Consider the following 20,992-nt stretch of genomic DNA (forward strand, 5'->3'; position numbering starts at 1 on the left):
GTAATGCGACAGACACTCAAGTCTGTCGACCCTGCGGGACCCGGTCCCGACCGCCGTCGGAGTGGTGGTGCCTCACAGGCAGCTTGTTGCAGTGCAGTCCCTAAGCACGGAGCTCAGTCAGGCATCAGAATACGCGCTGCAGCGAGGAGCGATCGCCGACTTGGCTCCTAGAGGTCCGCGCTCTGCCGTCAGACCGGCACTGCAACTGCTAACAGTAAGGGTCACTACCGGTCCTTCAATTCTCAAATAACGTGGCGGTTGGTTTAGGTTACACCGGAGGTCTGGGGTCGGAGAGAGCAGGTACTGCCCAATTCCGCATGATGGCGGCAAAGCACTGTAATTCAAATCTGAAGGCGAGTAGTGTGTTCTGTGGCATCCAAGATACAAGGAAACCCCTGTAGTGTTTTCCTGTAAATGATTCTTTTAGGATGGACAATTTTTCTTTTTGAAGCAAATTGGACGTGATCCTGGAGAAAAGTAAAATCTATTTATTCCAGTTGTCGCTCTCACGCTGCCACAATCGCTCAACATTTTCTCGGGTGTTCTGTGCTTGGGTTTATTGACACATTTGACTCTAGTATCTTGTGTATCTGTATCTGGATCCTAAATATTGTGATTAAAAAAAGGAGGCTTGGTATATTTTCGAGTGTGTTGATCAGGTTCTGTTTACAGTATGCTCTTGTTTTAACTGACCCGGCACAGTGTTTTTCGGTTTCCTTCATTTACAGGCGCATTAAACTTGGCGATTAGAGAGCTCCCAACATTGAACCTGCAACACCCTGCCTGGCGCCCTAGACAGTCCTTCGGGCCCCTTACGTATGCAAAACGCAACCTGACTCACTCTTCCCGTTCACAATTCCTATTACATGTTGAATACTCATTTGTGTTTAAGATTATCCCTCTTGCACTGCATTGCACTATCGTAGCACTCAATTGTAAGTGTAAATATCGCGAAACGGGATAATTTCATATTATATACTATAGAAGGAAAAGATGCATCGCGGCAGTAGGGACATTAACCCTCCGACCTATTCCAGGCAAAATTTAGGATACGGCGTCCACACCAGAGAATTGTGGACTTAAGTTGCATGTTACAATAATTTGTTCACAGAACAGTCTCAGGGTTAATGCGCTTGCCACGGGGCTTTGAGTGTAACCTGCAGGCCGCAAGTTAAAAACAAGGCAAGTTAGCTCAGTGGCCCGTGCACATGATGGAAAGATATGCGTGTAACTTGCCATTACTTGTAACCCATTGGTATGGTTAAGTACAAAGAAACCATGCAGCGTGAGTCCCGTTTTGTATGAATATTGATAATTAGTTTATTATAAGCCTAGACTTGCAAGTAAACAATAATTTAAGGTGCATTGAGAAGCCATTATATATGTCTGTATTTATGGATGCTGTGGTACTTTTATAGGACAAACCGAGTTGGGCAGCAATGGAGCTCTGCACAGTGGGCTGAGCTCAGCTGTGTGATCCTTGATCTTACAAAAGGCCTTGACGAACCAAAAGGCAGCATGTTCTGAGACTGCTTGGTAGGTCATGCCTTTCAGGACACTTTAGCTTAACCTTTTCTTAAATCTATATTTTTCTTTGCCGGTGATAAAGTAGACGAGTTTCAATCCCTTTTGTTTCATCCCTTTCGTAGTTAACTTTCGAATTGTAAACCGGAAAATATTCCACGTTTTTGCCTGCGTCCCGTTACTTGATCGTAAAAGAGAGTTAGTAGAGTGCCTGCATTCCCCATGACCGGATTGGACTTTCACTCTGGCCAGTCCCAGTGGGCTGGAAGCCAGGGAGCTGCTTCTCGAGGTGAATGTGTAGCACAGAGAAGTTCTTTAGGAATCACTTTGCAAGTAGCGTTAATTGCTCACGTGCGGCAGAATGTGCGCATCTTAAAACCAACGTACGGTAGAAGTAATGAAACCTAATTTGCGAATATCCACAGTCAACGCATATGGCAAACAAGGAACTTATTTTTTTATTTTTTCACAGCAGTGCACAATATATGCACAGCTATGTCGTATCAAGTGAAGAAACAGCGCAGTGCAAGCCAAGGGTGAAGACGTGAATAGAACATTTAAGACCAAGCATGGCAAAGGTTTTAAGTTCTGTGTTGTGGCTGCAGATAATCTGTATTCACAGAAGCAAGGTCCTCTTCACTCTAGGGCTCCTTACATATTCTCTGTTAATCTCAGGCGTACACAATAGCTGGTACATTTTTCGATTCCCTCCCAACAAACAATTCACATGAGATCTTTATTCGGACAAAAACGAGGGCAAGTCCCTCTGTCCAAAGTGCCACGACTCATTCAGCACATGCACAATGTGGAATATGGGCTCAGGAAGTGGAAAGAAGCCCATACATAGGCCCACAAATTGTAGTGAACATTTAGACACCTTTGGTCATGCTTTCAAGAAAGGTTGAGTTTCACACCAGGGTGAAATCTACAATTCTAAAGTGCATTCACAATCAATTTTTACAAAAACATTGATTGGGGAAGAGCTCCCTGTCCCACATACACTGGAGTGGTTCAGGCTCACTTGACAAGTGTAATTGCATAATACAGTATGGGGCTGATTTGAACGTATTTGCCAGGGCTGGTTTTGGTTTTCAGTCCAGCCCTTCATTCTTCTGGAAATCTGGAGAAGTGCAGGAGGTGGTGACAAGCTGATCAGATGAAACCTGTTTTCCAAGGTTATTGCATTGCCTCTGGAATCCTGCGCAGGACCTGGAAAAATGAAAGCCAATGAAAAGGTAAGTGCCAAGTATGAGATATTCCCAATCTAATAATATTACAGAGCAAATTATTGAACGGGTGGTATAATCTAGTTAAACATGCAAACGCAGAAACAAATTCCCAGTGTTGTGGGTTGTCTCTGAAATAAAACTAAATACTGAGTAGACTCAAGCAACATAGTAACCTGCCTGGCATTCAGACAGTGAGAGCAATTCTGGAAAAATGATCCACCCATATTGTGCAGTCCTATAAATGAAGTGGGAAGACCCGCACTGTAAGTCTGGCAGGCTGCTCGCCTCACTCTAAATGATACCCTTAATCACTCGGCCTCTGTTTTGGGGTATTGGTTTCCAAATACACTTTTTCTCCTAACATGCAGTAGTTTGTGAAACCACTCGACCCTCATGTCCCTCAGATTATAAGTATATGTAGGGCAGCGTAAGTATGTGTGGTGTGATACATGTTGTTGGACCCGGCCTCGTAGCATGGCTCTACTGGTCCCCGCACCACCTAACCTGGTACCTGCAGCCCAGAGCCCACGGCCTAGCCGATCCTTTCCACCAGAACACACGCACCGACCCGGACATCCTCGTCCATGGCCTCTCTCCCTTCGGCCACCCCGGGCCCGCGTGCCCACTTCATGCACCAAGATGGCCGCCCGGCCCCAGCGCGACCCGGGCCTAGCGGCGCCACTCCGGCTGGAGGACACCACGCTTGCCAGGGGATGAGAGAGGGAGGAGCAGTTTCTATCGCACCTCTGAACTCCCCTGGGACGATGAGTTTCGATCGGCCCTCCGGCCTCCCTGAGAGCTGGCTCCACGCCTGCTGGGTGTCTGGGACTCCTCCCGACCCGGCCCTGAGAGGATCAAAAGACAATGGCAGGAAACCCCGACAAGCGACCCCCAGGTGACAAGACCCCTGCCTGCACAGACTCCGGACATCAAAGAGGGGTCGACCTATAACAAGGGGTGCTCTGAGACTGTCCGGCAGATTCGACGCTGGAACAACGAGAGCCTGCTGACGCGGTCGCAGCTCCTGGAACTTAGAACCCCCTGAGCCCTGCTGAGTGACTCGCGGCTCCCTGAAGATCGTAAGACCTCCGAACTGTACCTGAGCCCTGCTGAGTGACTCGCGGCTCCCTGAAGATCGTAAGACCTCCGAACTTGTACCTGAGCCCGCTGAGTGACTTGCGGCTTCTACCGACTCCACTGGTCCCGCCGGACCCCAACGACAACAAGCCTACCCCCCAGCTCGAGGATTGTGAGCTGTGCGCCGGGTACGTCCTTGCCTTGAACCTTTCACCAGAGACTGTCCCGCTACCCCCTATCCCTTCCGAGACTCATTGAGCCCGCGCTCTCCTTGTACATATTTGCAGTGCTAACCTGTTTGATAAAGAGTGATTCCTAAGAACGCACGGTGTGGTGTTTCTCTGTCGTGTGGTGCCAGAAGTACGATCCTCGATACGGGATTCCTCCTCCTGAGGAGTCTCCCGCCAGTGCCTGGCTGCGATACTTTGAGGGTGGGTCTCAGGGTAGCCAGGACCCCCTTTCCGGGCTCCTCTGAGGTCGCCGTCTAACATTGGTGGCAAGCGACGGGATTCGGGCCCATCACCTAGAGATCGTACCGTGAAAGACGGACGCACTACCGACAAAGATGGCAGAAGGAAACGTCATGATCTCCGCAGAAACCAACGCCAACAGGGTGTTCCAGGTGGAACAACTAGAAGAATACACGCACAAAGAACTAAAGCAATTGTGCAAAGAACTTAAAATCGCTACCACTGGTCTCAACACCAAAGAAGATTTGCAGAAAGCACTGAAAGCTTTGGTGGATGCCGGGGCCTCCCGCCCGGAAGGCACGGGGGAGCGCCCCGACGAAGCCGAACCCCCCCCCAAGGCGAAAGCAGCAGCAATCAGGTGCGAGGCATCGTACCAGACGGGGGCCTATCCCCGGAAGAACTCGCGGACAGAGAGAGAAGCCGCAATCACGAACTCGAGTTAGCCAAACTCAAAATCGAAGGCGAATTAAAGTTAGCGGAAAAAAAGCTAGCAGTAGAGCAAATGCGCGTGCAAGGCGAGCTAGAAGAGAAGAAGCTCCAATGGGAACACGAAGGAAGGAAGCTCCAACTAGAGCACGAACGCAGCTTGAAGGAAATCGAGCTCAAGGCCAGAAGCGAGGAAGGGAGGCCCCCGGGAAACCGAGAGGCGGCCTCCCCAGCGGAGCAGAAGGTCCACATCCCCAAGGACGTGGTCAAAGAATATTATAAAAACGATGACATTCAACAATGGTTCAGGGCCTACGAGGTCGCCATGACCTCCCATCGGGTCCCGCAGAAGGACTGGGGGGCGGGGTTGTGGGGACGGTTTCTGAGCGAAGGAAGAGACACCCTGCTCGACCTACCCATCTCTCTGCAGACCTCCTACAGCCACATGAAAGAGGCTCTACTCACAAGGTACGGTCTCACCCCTGAGATGTACCTTCAGCGATTCCGGGACTGCAGGAAAATCCCGGGCACCACCTGGGTGGAATATGCAAACTTTTTCAGTCGGGCCTTCGATGGGTGGATCAAGGGCAGCAAAGTCACCACCCTTGAGGAACTCACCAACCTCATGTTGTGGGAACACCTGGCTGCGAACTGCTTTGTGGAACTACGCCAGCATCTGCTTGACAGCAAACTCACCGATCCCAGGAAGCTGGCGGTGGAAGCAGACCGCTGGACCAACACCCGGGTCCCCCGGGGCATGGTAGGAGAATACCCCCGAGCCAGTCAGGGACCACCCCGCCAGAGAGGAGGAGGGAACCAGGGAGGGCAGCGAGAGTCCCAGCCTAGCCCCCCAAAGACCCAACCTCCACCTTTTCCAGCGCCCCCCCACCAGTAACCGGACCCCCCGGGAGACGGGGACACCGGGTAACCGTCACTTGCTTTCGTTGCCAGAAGCCCGGGCACTACGCCAATGACCCAGAGTGCCCCATGGCCACCCAAATCACCCCTGCAAGACAGATAGCCAACATAGCTCTGGGGGAGGAGGTTGAGGAAACCGGGGAGTGGGAACCCGCAGCTATGGCCCTAGTATCGCTGGGAGATAGAGAGATGGTCCCTGGTAGCCTCCTGCCCTCCAACACGAAGAAATACGGGCAGCTCGTCAAGATCAATGGCCACCAAATAGAGGCCCTGCGGGAAACCGGGGCCAGCATCACCGGTGTCCTCAGGCACTTAGTCCCCGAGGAGCAGATCCTCCCCAACGTCTTTTGCCCGGTAATTTCCGCAGATAATAGAGAGAGTATGTGTCAGGTAGCCCTGGTGCCGTTTGAGTGGGGTGGGGTGACAGGTAAACTGAGGGTTGCCGTAAGAACTTCCCAGCCGGTCGACTGCCTCTTAGGGAACGACCTGGAGAGTTCTCCCTGGAAGCACGTCGAGCGCAAGGCCCACCTAGGAATGATGGGGCTCCCCGAGTGGGTGTGCGCCACCACCCGATCTATGTCAGCTCGACTTCCCCCCCTGGGAGAAGTCGAAGACGCCTCGACCGAAGAAGTCAGAACAGTAACCCCTGAGGGTCCTCCCGTCCCCCCATCGGAAGGGCCCGTCGCCAGCGACGAACCCTCACCGTCCGACACCGCCCCGGTCCCCGAGTTAGGCGATCTACCCGAATTGGCCCAATGGCGCCACGAGGGCGGGCCCACCCGGGAGGAATTTTGCCGGGAGCAAGCCACTTGTCCTTCCCTGGTCGGACTGCGGCGCCAGGCCGAGGGCCAAGCCGCAGGCGACCAAACTGGAACGCACCGAATTTATTGCGAAAATAACATTTTTTACAGTGAGCAGAAGTCGGTGGAGCTGGGATCCGGACGGGTGCTGGTGGTACCCCTCCGCTTCCGAGACTTCCTCCTGGGCTTAGCCCACGACGTCCCCCTCGCCGGCCACCTGGGTCAAGACAAGACCTACAGCCGTCTCGTGACCCATTTTTACTGGCCTAGAATGAGAGCAACTGTAGAAGCCCACTGCAAGTCCTGTCCCACGTGCCAAGCTAGTGGGAAGAGTGGGGGGAAGCGCAAGGCTCCCCTCCAACCCTTCCCGGTCGTCAGTACCCCCTTCGAACGAGTCGGGATCGACATCGTGGGGCCCCTGGACCCCCCCCACCTCCCAAGGTCACCGTTTCATCCTGGTCCTAGTGGATCACGCCACCCGATACCCTGAGGCTATCCCCCCTACGCACCGTCACGGCCCCCGTGGTGGGCCGGGCCCTGATGGGGATCTTTTCCCGGGTGGGTTTTCCCCGCGAGGTCGTGAGCGATCGCGGCACTAATTTTATCTCGAAGTACATGACGTCCCTGTGGCAACAATGTGGAGTGTCCTATAAGTTCACCACCCCGTACCATCCCCAAGGGAACGGCCTAGTAGAGAGGTTTAACAGGACTCTGAAAGGGATGATCACCGGCCTAGAAGAGCCCCTCCGGCGTAAGTGGGACGTCCTGCTCCCCTGCCTCTTGTTCGCTTACCGAGAAGTCCCCCAGAAGTCCCTAGGGTTCAGCCCGTTTGAGTTGCTCTATGGACACCCCGTCCGAGGTCCCCTCAGTTTGGTTAAGGAAGGGTGGGAGGCGGCACCCCAGACCACCCCACGAGATGTGTTCCAATATGTTCTGACCCTCCGGAACCAGACCAGGAAGTTCCGAGCACTGGCCGAGGCCAACCTAGAGGCAAGCCAAGAAGAGATGAAGCGCTGGTACGACCAGAATGCCACTCTGGTCGAGTTCCAGCCGGGCCAACAAGTATGGGTCATGGCCCCCGTGAAGCCAGGCGCCCTCCAGGACAGGTGGACCGGGCCCTACAAAGTGATTGAGCGGAAGAGTCAAGTCACATACTTGGTGGACGTCCAGTCGCCTCGGGATCCCCTTCGGGTCCTTCACGTGAACTGCCTCAAGCCTCACTTCGTGCGGACAGAACTGAGCCTCCTGCTGGCCACCGATGACGGGGCCGAAGATGAGTCCGATCCCCTCCCGGACCTCCTGTGTGTCAAGGAGCAGGATGGCTCCGTGGAAGGAGTGAACCTCTCCCCAGCTCTCACTGTCCAGCAACAAGAGGACTGCCGCTAGCTCCTAGGACAATTTGCCGACCTCTTCTCCCTGATCCCCCGAGTCACCGACTGGTGTGTCAATGACGTGGACACCGGGGACAGCCCGCCGGTGCGACACCGAGCATACCAGGTCCCTGACCGGGTCCGGTCCTGCATTCAAGCTGAAGTCTCGAAGATGTTGACCATGGGGGTAATCGAGCCATCTGACAGTCCTTGGGCCAGCCCCGTGGTCCTGGTCCCGAAGGCAGCGGCCCCCGGTGTTGCCCCCGAGCTCCGATTCTGTGTGGACTACCGGGGGCTCAATGACGTCACCCGAGCCGATGCCCACCCCATTCCACGGGCCGACGAGCTCATTGACCGACTCGGGGCAGCCCAGTTCCTCAGCACATTCGACCTCACCTGCGGATACTGGCAGATTGCGCTCACCGAGGGAGCCAAGGAGCGGTCCGCCTTCTCCACCCCAGATGGGCATTACCGCTTCCGCGTAATGCCCTTCGGAATGAAAAATGCCCCGGCCACCTTCCAGCGACTGGTGAATAGAGTCCTGGCCAGGCTGGAACAGTTCAGCGCGGCCTATCTAGACGACATCGCCGTTTTCAGTTCCGAATGGAGTGAGCACCTCCAGCACCTCCGGAGGGTGCTAACCGCCCTGCGCCAGGCAGGCCTCACAGTAAAAGCCAGCAAGTGCCAAATTGGGCAAGGATCAGTAGTCTACCTAGGGCACTAGGTCGGGAGTGGCCAGGTCGCCCTCTACAGCCGAAGATCGACGCCATCTTGGCCTGGGAACCCCCCACCACCCAAACGGAGGTCCGAGCCTTTCTGGGCCTCACTGGCTACTACCGAAGATTCATCCGGGGGTATGGCAGTCTTGTCGGCCCCCTCACATCCAAAAAACAGCCAAAGAAGGTGCAGTGGACGACTGCCTGCCAGGAGGCGTTCGATGCCCTAAAGAAGGCCATGTGTACTGCCCCCGTCCTCCAGGCTCCCGACTACTCCAAGGAGTTTGTAGTGCAAACCGATGCCTCCGAGCATGGCATTGGGGCCGTCCTGTCCCAGGTGAATGACCAAGGCCTAGACCAGCCCATCGCCTTCCTCAGCCGGCGGCTGTTGCCCAGAGAACAGAAATTGGAGCACCATTGAGCGCGAAGCCTTTGCCGTGGTCTGGGCACTCAAGAAACTACGCCCCTACCTGTTCGGCACCCATTTCAAAGTCCAAACCGACCATCGGCCCTTGCGATGGCTCATGCAGATGCGAGGAGAAAACCCCAAGCTACTGCGGTGGTCAATCTCCCTCCAGGGGATGGATTTCACCGTAGAACATCGCCCTGGTACGGACCACGCCAACGCTGACGGCCTCTCCCGGTTCTTCCGCCTCAGCGAAGAGAACCCCCCAAGATGATGGGCAGTTCTCTCCGGCTTTCAGCTGGGGGGGGACGCGTGTTGGACCCGGCCTCGTAGCATGGCTCTACTGGTCCCCGCACCACCTAACCTGGTACCTGCAGCCCCGAGCCCACGGCCTAGCCGATCCTTTCCACCAGAACACACGCACCGACCCGGACATCCTCGTCCATGGCCTCTCTCCCTTCGGCCACCCCGGGCCCGCGTGCCCACTTCATGCACCAAGATGGCCGCCCGGCCCCAGCGCGACCCGGGCCTAGCGGCGCCACTCCGGCTGGAGGACACCACGCTTGCCAGGGGATGAGAGAGGGAGGAGCAGTTTCTATCGCACCTCTGAACTCCCCTGGGACGATGAGTTTCGATCGGCCCTCCGGCCTCCCTGAGAGCTGGCTCCACGCCTGCTGGGTGTCTGGGACTCCTCCCGACCCGGCCCTGAGAGGATCAAAAGACAATGGCAGGAAACCCCGACAAGCGACCCCCAGGTGACAAGACCCCTGCCTGCACAGACTCCGGACATCAAAGAGGGGTCGACCTATAACAAGGGGTGCTCTGAGACTGTCCGGCAGATTAGACGCTGGAACAACGAGAGCATGCTGACGCGGTCGCGGCTCCTGGAACTTAGAACCCCCTGAGCCCTGCTGAGTGACTCGCGGCTCCCTGAAGATCGTAAGACCTCCGAACTGTACCTGAGCCCTGCTGAGTGACTCGCGGCTCCCTGAAGATCGTAAGACCTCCGAACTTGTACCTGAGCCCTGCTGAGTGACTCGCGGCTCCCCGAAGTTCGTAAGACCTCCGAACTTGTACTTGAGCCCTGCTGAGTGACTCGCGGCTCCCTGAAGATCGTAAGACCTCCGAACTGTACCTGAGCCCGCTGAGTGACTCGCGGCTTCCACCGACTCCACTGGTCCCGCCGGACCCCAATGACAACAAGCCTACCCCCCAGCTCGAGGATTATGAGCTGTGCGCCGGGTACGTCCTTGCCTTGAACCTTTCACCAGAGACTGTCCCGCTACCCCCTATCCCTTCCGAGACTCATTGAGCCCGCGCTCTCCTTGTACATATTTGCAGTGCTAACCTGTTTGATAAAGAGTGATTCCTAAGAACGCACGGTGTGGTGTTTCTCGGTCGTGTGGTGCCAGAAGTACGATCCTCGATACGGGATTCCTCCTCCTGAGGAGTCTCCCGCCAGTGCCCGGCTGCGATACTTTGATGGTGGGTCTCAGGGTAACCAGGACCCCCTTTCCGGGCTCCTCTGAGGTCGCCGTCTAACACATGTAATATACATTTCAAAGATTTGGCTTTTTGTAATCTGAATTTGGGATATGCAATACTGTTGGGTGTACAGCAAATAAAGCTTAGGCTTCTCATAATAACTTTTTCAGGGTACAGTGCTTCTGCTCCCGTGGTCAGTTCAAATATCTATACACTACAATCATTATGTATTCATTTTGTGTTTTTCTTTTAGCAGTGTGCAGAGATATACTTTTTAGGTATCGCCTACACAGCGCTTGCGCTGTTTGTGAAATCCTTTTGTATTTACTATAAAACTTCAAAGGGGTTTGCACCCCACCTCCATGCTTGCCTTTCATTGGTTCCTGTGCTTGCCACGTACTTTCCCCCATTTCTATTGGCTGTAACACATTCCCTTCATTTACCCATGCTTGTTCCTTGTGTGCTTCTCGTATCAGTTTCCCATCGGCAAAGTACTATTGCCACCCGCTTTTGTGGAACTTATTATTTATTTATTTGATTTCGACACACAACGCTTACTTTCAGCAGAGTGCACGACTCTGCTAATATGCAGTCTTCTATCTGTTTCTGTTGGCTCGCCTCTATTTGTTGGCTTGTTGCTATTAATAGCTTTGCGCTCACATAGACAGCCCAACTTTAATATAGCCGCCTCTCAGGACGTTGTCTTGTTCTTAGTGTTGCCTTATGATCCTTCCCTGGGGACTCTGTTTTCAGTGGCCCTTCACCCCACAGTCCTTTGCAGGTACATTTTTATTTCAGTTAGTTCACCATGAGTTTATGCGCATGCAGTTTTAAACCAGGTATCGTACTTCTGCTGTTCGCCATGGGCTTACTTGCCTTTCAGCCCTTTGTTGGCTCATTCCTTCATTCACTGGAGTGATGCCTGTTACATCTCTCATCCTCCTCTGCTCCCGTCAGCCAAGAGCACATTCCATCTCAAAATGATGTTATTCGTGTAACTTGAGGGCGTGTTTCTAGGTCTATGTGCAAATCTCTACCCCTCTCACAGGACCCACCTCTTTTTTTTCCTGATAGTGTTGTCTGTTTGCAGTCTATGCTGGTGCCTGTTTCTGGTCATTGTGCGGTGCACTTGGTGTTTGCATACTGTCCTTTCATTGCATATTCGTAACCTGTTGGACAGGTAGTTCTAGGTTCAGAACGCGAAGGTGGGGCCCTGCAATCGCAGCTCCTATACCTCCTGCCATTCTTCAGATGGGACAGTCCTCTCTACCAGGGTTTTAAGTGGACAGGGTCCCTCTCTAACAGCTAGTTTTGATTAAAAAGGGCATTGAAAAGGGTTCCTTTCTGGCCCTTCATTCATGTCCTTAATTTTACTGGAAAAAACTCATTGATTAATTAACATTTTTAACGTTCATTGTCAAGTTGATCCATGTGAGCAATATAATTCCAGTTTATATTTCACAGTTTGCTTAATTTTGTATTCTAAGAGTGTTAGCTATTTCTAGGATGTTGCAATACTGTATTTCTTTTTGTGTTGTATATTGTTCTTGTGCAGTTCTGTTAGATCTGACAGCCTTTGGTGTGGTCTACCACCAAACATTTTGCATTCTTCCCTCCCGTTTGCTGAAATTGGTTTTCGTTTGCCTTGGGACTCCGCACTTTACCACTGCTAACCATTGTTAAATGCTTTTTGCTCTCTCCAGCTTGGTGTGCCTGCACCCTCATCATGCCATTATTTGTTTGTATAAAAAAAATATATATTCTGAAACACATCTCACTGAAGTAAGTTTCAAGGAACAATTTCTAGATTATTAAACCCATAGGCAAAACTGATGCATTACCAATGCTTGTTTTTAGTAGCGATACCATTCAGAGCCCATTTATTGAACATCAACTGGATAGTGTTTAGGAGCATATGCCAAAATATACTACGTGATTTAGGAGTCTCAGATAACCCTGGGCGTAGTTCGCGAAGTAGCACTTCACGAAGCTACGCAAAGTGCAGTTCGCACTATGCGAGCTACGTGTAGCACTTCGCGAACTGCGTAGTACCTTGTTCGCACTGTGCCAGATGTCGTTTTCAATGATTGCACAGTGCCAGTTGCTTGTCCGCACTGTGCAATCATTGAAAATTGCATCTTGCACAGTGCGAGCTGTAGTTTTCTGCTGCTCGAGTAGATTTTTACTCGAGCGGCAGCTTTCTCAACGCGAACTGGTAGTTTCTCATCGCGAGCGGTCGCAAGCATACACGACCACTCGCAATGAGAAACCTGACCTCCTCGCGTTGGGAATCTCGCCGGGAGGTTTATTTTCCATGCTCGCGATCGCCAATTTGATGTTGCTGATCGCGAACAAGCAAAAAGTCTCGCCGGGATGTCATTTTGCTTGCTCGCGGTCGCCAACTTGACGTTGAGGACCGCGAGCAAGCAAAAAATGACCGCAGCACTACGCTATGCGTGTTCGCACTGTGCTACGTGCAATTCGCGTAGTGCGAAGTAGCGCGAACTTCGCAAACTACGCAAGCTTAGCGTAGTGCTTTGCCCAGGCTTAGTCTCAGACCCTGTAATTTGCTGCAATTCAACGTTTGCGACTGCTAAATCACTTTTCCCTAGTCACTAAACCCATTTTGCAATTTAGAATCATTTCTTAGAATTGCAAAATGGGGTTGGAAATTATTATAGATTCACAATTTGGGAGGATCTTGTTTTTGGGTGTTCCTTTCACAATGTGGATCAGCACTATATGTATCCAGAGTTTTGCCACTGTAATTATGGACATAAACTGTTGACCATTTACTGAGTCCCAAGTTAGGTTGGTGGATTAGCCCAAGGAGGAGGGCCCCCTTTGTGCTTCTTTGTTTTAGGAGTCAGGATGGCAACTTAATGAGAAGTACGCACATGGCCTGTTCTTGGTGAAGTTTTTCAAAATAGATTTTTTTTTTTAAAGCAGTACCACTTCTTTTAAGGAAATCGTCCTGCTATAAAAGAAAATACAATCTTAGGGATGTTCGATTGCTGTCCCTTGCAGGCCACAATCTTGATTATTGCAGCAAATCACAGGGGTTGTAAATTGAGGCGTGCCAAGTGAATATTCATTAGATTGGTCATTCGGCAATGCCGTGAGAATAACTGTTTTGCCAACCAGCCTATTTGTACATAGATTGGTTCGCAAAATTAGATAGTGGTCACAGAAAGTTGGGCTGCCAATTGGGAACACTTTTTGCAACCAGTATTTTACTACATCTGGCCCTTAATTCTGATTATCAAAGAAATAAAGCAAATAGCAAGTAATATTTAAGAAGCAAGGAGAGGAAGTTAAATGAGTAGGTGAGGTTCCAGTGCCACCTTATAAAGCAGTAAGGGAGATGTGTGAAACACTTGAAGCAGCTCCCTCAGCTGTCCTGGTCTGTGATATGCAGCAAGCCCTTTTGTGACTTGATAATATATGCTATAAACCTTGATATATTAACTTTGCTTGCAAGTTTTGCTTGAGTATTTATAGTAGTGTAAGTTTTTATTGGACCTTGAAATGGATGTTCACACTTTGCTGGTGCAGCATCTGGAGGATGATAGTTTTATTTTTGTGTGTGTAGATTTGCTACATGCCTTCTGTTCTACAAAGCATAACATTAAAGGATTTTAAAACAAGTGTGCAGTGCTGAATAAAGACAGCACCCAGAGGTAAAATGTCTTCTTCAGAATGACCTTGCTAAAGCTCCTGTTAAACAAATAATGGAATTCTGAATGAAAAATGCACTATATTTCTGGAGTGGGCATCAATTTAAATAAAAGCGGTTTAGCATCTCTATCTCACACCAACCAGAGTTGGTCCTTGCTCCCACTCAGTGTTTTTCACTTCTCTGCGAGAGACCTTTGCTGTTGTGTATGAGAAGATCAGCAGCTATACATCACAAAAACTGTCAATCCCTATTTCTAAGTTCAGTCAATAATGAGAGTTTTGAATAGTTGAAATGGTTTTATGCTCATTAAAAGTTTTCATAAGTTATTTATCTTATTTTAAAATTGGTTCAAAATACATCAATTCTATTACGGAATTGATAGTAAAATATAGTTGGAAAAAGTCATATGAAATACTGCAATACAGGTTGTTCCATTTAGCAAAGAATCCCTATTCTAAAATGTTGAAAAGTGGATTATACGCAGGGATAATTATGCACCTACCACTAGTAATAAAGCCACTAACACGGTATAGGGTCCAGTAGAGTTCTCAGTAAATTAGCCTCTTGCTCAACCCTTGGTAGCTGACAACTAGCATTCAGGCCTAACTTAGGAAACAGGAGTGTAACGCATTTAAAAACACTGATACTGCAAATAAGTATGTCGGGATTCATGCCACAGCTCAGCTCTCTTGACTATCACAATTTACTGGCATGACTCGTTTCATTCCACCCAACACTTATGAATGAATAAATGTCTTGCACATATTACATTCTGTTGGTAATAGCTAGCTGCAGCTGGTGTTCTCCGGTTTGTTTGAAAAGGCTTAGTAGCTTTTAGAAATGTTTTACCAATGCATATGCAAGGCACCACAGAAACATCCAAATAAACATCAAGCAAACGGCATAGATTAACTCAACGTGAACATTCCGGAACACATCCCTCATCAAATTAATCATCTGCACCTTTTCCTTGCTATAAGCAATTAGAACATGACTATTGTGAACATTCTAAAGCATCTTCTAGAAGGCAGCCTCATTAAGTTAATTATCCACACCTGTTCCTTGTTACAAAAAATTAGAATTTGACCTTTATGAACTTTCTGAAGCAGTCTTATTTAAAAACCATCCACCCTCCTTTGCTTAGCCTCTTCGCCTGCCACTTACCTGTTTCATAGATTCCAGGACTCTGTCCTGCCAGCTCCCTTGTTCCTTACACTTCAACCTCACCGCAAAGGAAGTCCAGCATCAGTCTCGCACCTAGATTTGAGAAACGAGAAGAAAAGGAGGGACGCATTAACAGACTTGATTTCGCTATGCCTGGAGCTCAGTTGCAACATTGTGCTTCCAGACAAGGTAACCTGTGTTTTTGTTCATCGCTGCAGTTGGAGGACACGTCCCTAGCTGTAAGCACTGAAAAAGGACTCCTAGATTAAGTTGGTGGAGCCAGGCAGAAGGAAGGTGTGGCCACTATTGTTGAAGTTGATGCACGGTGTGCCACGCTGCAGACATTAAAACATGAAATAATGCGTGGCTGGAAAAAATAAAAAATAATGTGTGGCGTGCTGCACTGATTTTAAGAAACTATATTATGTTGTGTGCAGTTTCAACAACCAGTTCTGCGAGTCGCAAATAAGAAAAGAAAAGTGTTGTCGCCATTACTGCAGCTAAAGCCCAAAAACGTGAGCTAAAGCGCGGCATGCATCATGCTTGATAAAAGGAAAAGCGGTTGCTGGAGAGCGTGTTATTTCAGAAAATAGTGCTCACAGACTTATTAAAACAAAGGGAGTAACAACACATGTAATGGGGCAGTCCTCATGGGAGGTTACAAGGACCGACCACCGCTGCATCCACTTCACCTTCAAGAAACCAACCACGCACCACCGCACCCAACAACTCCCCCGTCGCTGCTGGAGCAAAGTCACCGAAGACCAACTGACCTCCACCCTCGCCCAGAACCCACCAGAGGCCTCCACCAACCCAAACACAGCAGCCCGCAACCTCAGACAGTGGATCGAAGACTGCGCCAACACCCTCGCTCCACTCAGGAAACCCCCCATCAACCACGCCAGCAAGAAAGCCACCTGGTTCACCGACGAGCTACAGACCTCCAAACGCGTCTGCCTGAAACTGGAGAATAAATGGCTCCGCGAACGCACACCACAGTCATGCAGCCCACAAGGACGCCACTGGTAGACACCACCACCTCATCAGAACGACCAAAAGATCCTCCTTCAAAATCCGACTGGACAACAACGCACACGACAGCAAAGAGCTCTTCAGCATTGTGAAGGAACGCTCCAACCCCAACGCGAACAACGTCCCGCCTTCACAAGAATTGTGCAACGCTCTGGCAACCTTCTTCCACCGTAAGATCGCAGACATCCACAACAGCTTCAACACCCCGATCGACCCGATCGCGCCAGACTCCACCCCCACGAACACCACCTGGGCCAACCACCTGACCTCCTGGACCAACGTCAATGACGAAGAAACACGCATGGTCATGAACTCCATCCACTCGGGATCACCGTCCAACCCATGCCCTCACCACGTGTTCAACAAAGCCGACGCAACCATCGCACCCCAACTACGGAAGGTCATCAACGCCTCCTTCGAGACAGCCACATTCCCGGACAGCTGGAAGCACGCTGAAATCAACGCCCTCCTCAAGAAGCCCAAGGCGGACCCCTACGACCTCAAGAACTACCGACCCATCTCCCTGCTCCCCTTCCCGACGAAGGTCATCGAGAAAATCGTCAACACACAACTATCCCGCCACCTCGAAGACAACAACATCCTGGACCGACCCTTTCCGGGTTCGGACGAAACCACAGCACTGAAACAGCCCTCATCGCCGCCACAGATGACATCAGGTGCCAACTCGATAACGGCGAAACCTCAGCCCTCATCCTCCTGGACCTCTCAGCCGCCTTCGACAGGGTCTGCCATCGCACCCTAAAAACACGCCTTCAAGAAGCCGGGATCCACGTGAAAGCCCTCAGCTGGACCACATCCTTCCTCTCCGGCAGAACCCAGAGAGTCCGACTCCCACCCTTCCTATCCGAAGCCACCGACATCATCTGCGGCGTCCCCCAGGGATCATCACTCAGCCCGACGCTGTTCAACATCTACATGACCCCCCTCGCACAAGTGGCCCGTCTGCACAACCTCAACATCATCTCCTACGCCGACGACACCCAGCTCATCCTTTTCCTCACCAAGGACCCACACACCGCCAAAATGAATCTCCACGAGGGAATGAAGGCCGTCGCCGACTGGATGCAGAGCAGCCATCTGAAACTGAATTCGGACAAGACGGAGGTCCTCATCCTCGGACCCACCCCCTCGGCCTGTGACGACTCATGGTGGCCGACAACGCTGGGAACGGCACCCACCCCCACCGACCACGCACGCAACCACGGATTCGTCCTCGACTCCTCCCTCTCCATGTCGAAGCAGATCCACGCCGTCACCTCCTCCTGCTACAACACCCTCCGCAAGCTACGCAGGATCTACAAGTGGATCCCTCCCGAAACAAGGAGAACTGTTACACAGGCCCTCGTCAGCAGCAGGCTGGACTATGGCAACGCACTCTACGCAGGCATCCCAGCCAAGCACCTGCATCGACTTCAGCACATCCAAAACGTCTCCGCACGACTGATCCTCGACGTACCCCGCCACAGCCACATCACCCCCCCCCCCTGAAAGACCTGCACTGGCTCCCCGTCAAAGAGGATCACCTTCAAACTCCTCACCCATGCACACAAAGCACTCCACAACGCCAGACCAGCCTACCTGAACGCCAGACTCAACTTCTACACCCCCACACGCCAGCTCCGCTCAGCAAACCTCGCCCTTGCGGCTGTCCCCCGCATCCAACGAAAGACCACCGGCGGAAGATCATTCTCCTACCTCGCCGCCAAGACCTGGAACACCCTCCCCACTCACCTACGGCAGACCCAGGACCTGCTCACCTTCAGAAGACACCTCAAGACCTGGCTCTTCGAGCAGTAGCGCCCCCCCCTCAGCGCCTTGAGACCCTCATGGGTAGGTAGTGCGCTTTACAAATTCAGTGATTGATTGATTGATTGTTTTAAATGGGGAAAAATAAGTGCAGGTACTCATTAAAATTGAGGTGTGGCAAGTGGGCGGGGTTAAGGGCGGGGCTAAGGGCAAAATATGATCATACATATTACTTCTGTACCAGTTGCAGCAAATATTAAAACACATGAGAAATGTGTTTGTCAAAAAAAAAAAAAGATTAACTCATTACACAAAATGAAAGCCATGATGGCACTTTCACCCGAATGGTCGCTGCGCACCTGATTGACAGTGCAGGGTCTGTCTAGAGACCCTGTCCTGTTAAACACAGCGTGGCACAAACCCTCATCCCCCTGCAGAGTGGGGACATTCACATGGGCGCTGCTGGAATCTTTGCCAGGAAATCTGCCAAAGCTGCTTCAGCCGAGTTAATTACTGCCCTTGCACTGGAGGAGAAAACTAACCTGAGCCTGTTGTGCCGCCGAACAGGGTATCGGTACTCTCCCTGGCTACAGAGAAATGCCGGTACTGACGTTAAAAAAATTCGGAAGTGGCGGTACTCAGTACCAACGAGTACCGTCCCATTTAAAGCAGAGACGAATATGCCTAATAACAATCAAAAGCCATTCACAAAAGACAGTAACAGGAGCCAATTGAAAAGATGGGTGGTAAAATGGGCGGAGCTTAAAGTCCATACCTGTTCCTGAGAGACAGATCAAATCCTGCATAGGCAGACCTGAAACTGGCCAATGGCTACCGGTCAGCCCGGCGTGAGCGGCAGACTTGAAGGTAGTTGGTCAGTGTTAGAAGAGCGTCCAGATGCCTCTGCTCGCAAAGCGTGTTTGTTAACGGACTAGGTGATTCATGCCGTAATGCGACAGACACTCAAGTCTGTCGACCCCGCGGGACCCGGTCCCGACCGCCGTCGGAGTGGTGGTGCCTCACAGGCAGCTTGTTGCAGTGCAGTCCCTAAGCACGGAGCTCAGTCAGGCATCAGAATACGCGCTGCAGCGAGGAGCGATCGCCGACTTGGCTCCTAGAGGTCCGCGCTCTGCCTTCACACCGGCACTGCAACTGCTAACAGTAAGGGTCACTACCGGTCCTTCAATTCTCAAATAACGTGGCGGTTGGTTTAGGTTACACCGGAGGTCTGGGGTCGGAGAGAGCAGGTACTGCCCAATTCCGCATGATGGCGGCAAAGCACTTGTAATTCAAATCTGAAGGCGAGTAGTGTGTTCTGTGGCATCCAAGATACAAGGAAACCCCTGTAGTGTTTTCCTGTAAATGATTCTTTTAGGATGGACAATTTTTCTTTTTGAAGCAAATTGGACGTGATCCTGGAGAAAAGTAAAATCTATTTATTCCAGTTGTCGCTCTCACGCTGCCCCAATCGCTCAACATTTTCTCGGGTGTTTTGTGCTTGGGTTTATTGACATATTTGACTCTAGTATCTTGTGTATCTGTATCTGGATCCTAAATATTGTGATTAAAAAAAGGAGGCGTGGTATATTTTCGAGTGTTTTTATCAGGTTCTGTTTACAGTATGCTCTAGTTTTAACTGACCCGGCACAGTGTATTTCGGTTTCCTTCATTTACAGGCGCATTAAACTTTGCGATCAGAGAGCTCCCAACATTGAACCTGCAACACCCTGCCTGGCACCCTAGACAGTCCTTCGGGCCCCTCACGTATGCAAAACGCAACCTGACTCACTCTTCCCGTTCACAATTCTTATTACATGTTGAATACTCATTTGTGTTTAAGATTATCCCTCTTGCACTGCATTCCACTATCGTAGCACTCAATTGTAAGTGTTAATATCGCGAAACGGGATAATTTCATATTATATACTGTAGAAGGAAAAGATGCATCGCGGCAGTAGGGACATTAACCCTCCGACCTATTCCAGGCAAAATTTAGGATACGGCGTCCACACCAGAGAATTGTGGACTTAAGTTGCATGTTACAATAATTTATTCACAGAACAGTCTCGGGGTTAATGCGCTTGCCACGGGGCTTTGAGTGTAACCTGCAGGCCGCAAGTTAGAAACCAGGCAAGTTAGCTCAGTGGCTCGTGCACATGATGGAAAGATATGCGTGTAACTTGCCATTACTTGTAACCCATTGGTATGGTTAAGTACAAAGAAACAATGCAGCGTGAGTCCCGTTTTGTATGAATATTGATAATTAGTTTATTATAAGCCTAGACTTGCAAGTAAACAATAATTTAAGGTGCATTGAGAAGCCATTATATCTGTCTGTATTTATGGATGCTGTGGGACTTTTATAGGACAAACCGAGTTGGTCAGCAATGGAGCTCTGCACAGTGGGCTGAGCTCAGCTGTGTGATCCTTGATCTTACAAAAGGCCTTGACGAACCAAAAGGCAGCATGTTCTGAGACTGCTTGGTAGGTCATGCCTTTCAGGACACTTTAGCTTAACCTTTTCTTAAATCTATATTTTTCTTTGCCGGTGATAAAGTAGACGAGTTTCAATCCCTTTTGTTTCATCCCTTTCGTAGTTAACTTTCGAATTGTAAACCGGAAAATATTCCACGTTTTTGCGTGCGTCCCGTTACTTGATCGTAAAAGAGTTAGTAGAGTGCCTGCATTCCCCATGACCGGATTGGATTTTGTCACTCTGGCATGTCCCAGTGGGGCTGGAAGCCAGGGAGCTGCTTCTCGAGGTGAATGTGTAGCACAGAGAAGTTCTTTAGGAATCACTTTGCACAAGTAGCGTTAATTGCTCACGTGCGGCAGAATGTGCGCATCTTAAAACCAACGTACGGTAGAAGTAATGAAACCGAATTTGCGAATATCCACAGTCAACGCATATGGCAAACAAGGAACTTAT

At 50.7% G+C, this 20,992-nt stretch overlaps 1 long non-coding RNA gene across 1 annotated transcript; it reads right to left on the bottom strand.

Moving 5' to 3' along the window:
- Positions 1-1,741: 1,741 nt before the first annotated feature.
- Positions 1,742-18,732, bottom strand: LOC146785452 (uncharacterized). Its single transcript, XR_014970416.1, has 3 exons — positions 18,606-18,732; positions 15,265-15,357; positions 1,742-2,733 (listed from the first exon to the last, which is right to left on the bottom strand). It is a non-coding gene; the product is annotated as an uncharacterized LOC146785452 (long non-coding RNA).
- Between the last annotated feature and the right edge of the window lie 2,260 nt (positions 18,733-20,992).

The sequence above is a fragment of the Triturus cristatus genome, chromosome 11 (genome assembly GCF_964204655.1).
Source record: "Triturus cristatus chromosome 11, aTriCri1.1, whole genome shotgun sequence".
NCBI classification, from domain to species: Eukaryota; Metazoa; Chordata; class Amphibia; order Caudata; family Salamandridae; genus Triturus; species Triturus cristatus.